Source organism: Erpetoichthys calabaricus, chromosome 17 (assembly GCF_900747795.2).
Source record: "Erpetoichthys calabaricus chromosome 17, fErpCal1.3, whole genome shotgun sequence".
NCBI classification, from domain to species: domain Eukaryota; kingdom Metazoa; phylum Chordata; class Cladistia; order Polypteriformes; family Polypteridae; genus Erpetoichthys; species Erpetoichthys calabaricus.
In genome coordinates, this window is record NC_041410.2 from 4,885,481 (window position 1) to 4,891,480 (window position 6,000).

The following is a 6,000-nucleotide window of genomic DNA, read 5'->3' on the forward strand; positions in this document are numbered from 1 at the left end:
AAATTAAAAGAATTGACAAAGCAGGATGCGGCTACAAGAAGATGGCAATGCGTTTTCAGGTCACTGCTTCCTCAGTTCGTAATCTTACTAAGAAATAGCATTTAACAGGAATGGTGGAGGTCAAGTTGAGGTCTAGAAGACCAAGAAAACTTTCTGAAAGAACTGCTCATTGGATAACTAGAAAGGGGAATAAACAAAACACCTGTGTGACTACAAAAGACCAACAGGAAGATTTAGCAGACGCTGGAGTGGTGGGCCACTATTCTACTGTGCAGAGGCCCCTGACAAAATATGACCTTCATGGTAGAGTCAGCAGAAGAAAACCTTTCCTGTGTCCTAACCACAAAATTCAGCATGCTGAAGTCTGCAAATGAACATCTAAACACACCTGATACATTTTGGAAGTGAGTCCTGTGGACTGATGAAGTCAAAAGAGACCTTTTTGGTCTCAATGTGCAAAGGTATGTTTGGAGAAAACAGAAGGCCGATTTCTAAGAAAAGAACATGTCTCCAACTATTAAGCATGGCGGTGGATCGATCGGGCTTTGGGTTTGTGTTGCAGCCAGTGGCACAGGGAATATGTCATTGGAAGAGGGAAGGTCAGGTCAGGTCAGGTTGGGGAACATGCAGTGGTATGACGCATCGCCGTACCCACCACATGCCAAAACAGTTGGCAACCCCCCAGGTAGACATGCAGTCCATTCCCATCCATCTATCTGCCGCAGTCAGGTGTTACGTGGGTGTCCCCTTGGCCTGGTCCAGCCACTCGGGTGCTCAACGTTGAGCCGGATCACCCTCGGGGAATCACACCACATGGCCGTAGTCCTATAATTGATGCTCCCTCACAATGCAGGTCATGTGTCTCATTCGGGACTCCATTAGCAAACACTCATTCAATACAAAGTCAAACCAGCGGTACACAAGGATTCTCCGAAGAGACACACATGAAGGAGTCCAGTCTTCATCTCGGGTCACTGGATAGCATCCATGTCTCGCAACCATATAGCAAGACAGGAAGCACCAGGACTCTAAAGACTTGGACCTTCGTCCTTTTGCAGATATCAGGAGCACCACACACCCCTTTCCAGCGATGTCATGATCCCCCATGCTCTCCCAGTCTGTCTACTGGCTTCATAGAAAGAGTCATCAGAGTCGTGAATGTCACTGCCAAGGTAAGTAAACCTCTCAACAAGGTCGACAGTCTCTCCACAAACAGACACACTGCTGATGGCTGTGCCCAAGAGGTCATTAAAGGCCTGGCTCTTAGTTTTTATCAGGACCCTCGCAAGCCCAGACCCTCAGAGTCCTCACTCAGTCTCTCAAGAGCCCCAATCAGAGCTTCCATTGACACCTCGAAGATCACAGCATCGCTGGCAAAGTCAAGATCAGTGAATCTCTCTTCACCAACAGATGCCCCACAGCCGCTGCACCCCATGACCCTGCCCAATTCCCAGTCCATACAAGCATTGAACTGAGCGTGTTCTTGCTCCTACTACTGTGTATGGCAGAAGGAAGAACGGATTCAAATAAATTCCAGAAAATTCTGGACACAAACCTCACACCATCTGTTAAAAAAGTGGAAGTTAAAAAGAGGATGCAGCCTACAACAAGATAATGATCCGAAACACACCTCAAAATCTACAATGCAGCACTTCAAGACATGCCATCTGACTGTTTTGCCATGGCCTTCACAGACTCCCGACCTAAACGTCATTGAAAATCTGTGGAGAGACCTCAAGAGAGCAGGGCATGCAAGACGGCCCAAGAATCTTGCAGAATTAGAAGCCTTTTGCCAGGACGAATAGGCGAAAATACCCCAAGTAAGAACTGAAAGACCTTATATTGGAGAAAATAGAGGGGTGAAGACAGACGAGAAGAGAAATTGAGGGCAGAAGTCTGTGAGATGTTTTACAAAGCATGGAGTAGACAGTAGAGAGAGTTTTTGTTCTTGAGATGATCCACCAATTTCACATTCATTGTCTTCCTTATCCAGTACTGTGGCTTTTATATTTATCTCTTTTTCTGTCTGCTTATTATATACTACATTTTCTATTCATCTATCTTATTTAGTGCTTTCTATACTGTATGTACAGTATCCTTCTAAACACTAAATGTTTGTGAATTTCCCCTTGGGATTAAAAAAGTATCTATCTATCTATCTAAATGGCAGACATAGCTATCTGTTGCACAGATGATTTTTCTACCAACCTATTTTACATTCCATCATTAGAGCATCAGATCAATGTAGACAAGAACAGGCCATTCAGCCCAACAAAGCTCACCAGTCCAGTCCACCTCATTCCTCCAAAATAACATCAAGTCAAGTTTTGAAGGCCCCTAAAGCTCCACTGTCTACCGTCTCTATCTAATTTACAGACTGTCTTTCTGTGCCTGCAGGGCATTTAGACAGAATTGTGTCAAGGCCCACGTCTGGGGAAGGCTGCAGAATTAAAGATTCCCAAGAGCACAGTAGCCTACATAACTCTTAACCGGAAGACATTTGGAGCAACAACAACAACTCTTGCAAGAGCAGGCCTCCTGGCCAAAAGAGCAGTCGTGGTAGACGAGTCCTGGTAAGAGAGCTGACTCTGGCTGAGCTCCACAGGAACTTTCTGAAGGACGAGCATCACTGCAGCACTCCACTGATCTGGGCTTTATGGAAGGATGGCCAGGCAAAAGTTACTTCTCAATAAAAAACACATGGAAGGTTACATAGAGTTTGGTCAAAGGCACCTAAAGGACTATAAAAAACGAGAGGCTCTGGTCTGAAGAAACCAACATTGAGCTGTTTGACGTCCATTCTAAGCATCATCACTGGAGCCCTCAAGGCAGACATTTTCTTTCTTTTTACTTAACTTACTTTATAGTCATTCTGGTGTGCATTCAGACCATAGTATGTGTGTGTCTATTTATTATTTATCTCTGTCTATTTATGTACGTATGTATTTTAAAGAGCTTTTGTAAAAAAAACAAATTTCTCCCTGGGAACAAATAAACTTCTATCTATCTATCGTGCATTTCATACCTTTATCTATCTATTATATAGTGCTTTTCATGTCTATCTATCTATCTATATCTATTATATAGTGTCTTTCACATCTATTTGTTTTATATAGTGCCTTTCACATCTATCTCTCGCTCTATTATATAGTGCCTTTCACACTTATCTATGTCTCTCTTTCTCTCTCTCTATTATGTAGTATCTTTCACACCTATCTATCTCTCCCTCTATTATATAGTGCCTTTCACACCTATCTATCTCTCTCTCTATTATATAGTGCCTTTCACACCTATCTATTTATTTTACATAGTGCCTTTCACACCTATCTATGTCTCTCTCTCTCTCTATTATGTAGTGTCTTTCACATCTATCTGTCTCTCTCTCTCTCTATTATATAGTGTCTTTCACACGATTCTATTATATAGTGCCTTTCACACCTATTTATTTATTTTATATAGTGCCTTTCACATCTATTTATTTAGTTTATATAGTGCCTTTCACACCTATATATCTATCTGTTTCTCTCGCTCTATTATATAGTGCCTTTCACACCTATCTATTTATTTTATATAGTGCTTTTCACACCTATCTATGTCTCTCTTTCTCTCTCTATTATATAGTGTCTTTCACATCTATCTATTTATTTTATATAGTGTATTTCACACCTGTCTATTTTATATAGTGCTTTTCACACCTATTTATTTTATATGATGCCTTTCACATCTATCTATTTATCTGTAAAGGAGCACAGTCGCTGCTCATCACCTGCACAGAACCATTCCTGTGTTGAAGGGTGATGGTGGCAGCTTCAGGGATTGGGAGGCTGGCGAGGGTGGAGGAGAAGCTGAATGGTGTGCAGACGTGTCCTGATGGAGAAGCTGCTCAGAGCACTCTGGACCTCAGACTGGACTGAAGGCTTATAAAGCAAAGACAACACAGGAGTGGCTTAGGGACAACTCTGGGATTGTCCTGCAGTGGCCCAGCCAGAGCCAGGACTTGAACCTGATCAGCCATCTCGGGGGAGACTGTCCACTGATGGTCTTCGTCCAAATTGGTAGAGCTTGAGAGGATCTGCAGACGAGAATGGCAGAAAATCCCCAAATCCAGGGAGACACCGAGCTGGAGTGGCTGTCAAGGGGGCTTCAAGTAAGCACTGAACAAAGGGGTCTGAGTATTGGTGTCAATGAGATATTTCAGTTTGTTGTGTTTAATTCATTTGTAAACTTTTCTGAAATCCTCTTTTCTGCTCAGTCATTTTGATGTACTGAGTTTCACTTGATGAGGGAAAAATAAAATTAAAAATTAGCGCAAGGCTGCAATGTAAGAAAATGTAAAAAGTGATGGGTCTGAAGACTTTGTGAATGTGCTGTGCCTTTCACACTCAACTATCCATCTAAACCTTCAATGAAAATAACAAGAGTTTCCTATGTTTGGAGATACTAAAACCTCAGACAAGGTCATTCATGAACGCCAGTGCTGGACAGGACAACAGCCCTGAATAAGTAAGAAGGCTAACGTCATAAGAGTGTGGCAGTAACAAGCCCAGGGTGGGCACCAGTTCTGAATAAGTAAATATGATTCTTTATCTCAATCTGTTTAATCTTTTCTCTTTTTATTATTTTTTAATCATCTTAAACCATCTTTTGTCCCTAAAAGAACCATCCATACAAATGTTCCCGAAGGAACGTTTATTTATTTAGATTTATGAGAGGGAGCATAAATAGCAATGATCAGCTGATGACACATTTGTAAAATCCCAAATGGGGACTCTAGCACGCAGGCTCAGTTCAGGTTTTCTCGATCCGTCAGCGTCCTGCTCAGTAGTCCGCTGGACATTAACGATTTCTGTTTTTGACCTCCTATTGGGAACCTTTTTAAGGCCCAAGGGACCAGATTCATATGTGAAAGACCACTTGCCAGAATAAAATGGTTCTTTATCAATGTTTGTACAAGGAACCACACAGCCCAGCAAAAGCCCATTTTAGGGATTGTTATTTTGAAGAGCGCGGACGGGGCCTCGGTGTTGAAGAAGGGAATCAGAATTTTTTAAATCCGTTAAATCTCACTAAAGCTCATCCCGGCAGCGCGAACAGTGTGGGACACAAAGTCGGGAACAGTTAGCAAGGTGAGGTACCAGTCTGTCGCTTTGCCTCAAAATCCAAATAACAGACGCGCGTTTACATCACGGGAGCTGAAAAGCTCAACTAAAAAGCGAATTAATACGTTCAAATGGTCGATGTGTGTGTCTGCCTTCGCACTGTAATGGACTGGCGCCTTGTTCAGGTGTTGTTGCTGCCTTGCACGCGATACTTGCTGGGTTAGGCTCCAGCTGCCCCGCCGTAGATAAGCGGGTTCGAAAATGGATGGACGGGCTGAAGACCCCCGTCCGCAACGCTCGACCGACCGACCGACCGACCTGCTCCTCAACACAAACGCGACTTGGACTTTTTGCAGATTCCTAAGAAACCGAAGGCTCACACAGTCGGGGACGCCACAACTTCATCCGTGCCGACCAGTAGAAAGAAAGAAAATGAGTGGACTTACCGCTGAGATGGGACGAGGCTCCTGCGGGCGAAATTTCGTTTGTTTCGCTTTCTTTCTAAGGGTCTTTTGTGCCCTCCTGTATCCTGTTTAACTGACGCGCTTTCTTGCGGTGACTCATTTTGAAATGATTGACGTTTTTTACTTTCCCTCTTTCTTTCAATTATTTTGAAATTAAAAAACAAAACTTACAAATCCGCATATATTTTACAGATGGTGTATTTTAACATTGAACGACAGGATCTGCAGGGCACAACACACGCAAATAAAACTAAAAAGGAGATCTTACAGGTAGAACTTGATTTGTCCCTAGGGGGAAATTTGGCTTTTTACAGAAACTCTTTAAATAAACAAACACATAAATAAACAGATAAGTCACTATATGATTGATTGATTGATTAAAGGCACTATGTGATTGATAGAAAAGGCATTATATGATTGATAGATTAAAGGCACTA

At 42.6% G+C, this 6,000-nt stretch overlaps 1 protein-coding gene across 1 annotated transcript in view; it reads right to left on the reverse strand.

Moving 5' to 3' along the window:
- Positions 1–5,684, reverse strand: part of LOC114668104 (uncharacterized) — a 36,727-nt gene extending 31,043 nt beyond the window's left edge. The window contains exon 1 of the mRNA XM_028823733.2: positions 5,546–5,684. The gene's annotated coding sequence lies outside the window, so the exon portion shown is untranslated. The remainder of the gene's footprint in view (positions 1–5,545) is intronic.
- Positions 5,685–6,000: the final 316 nt, after the last annotated feature.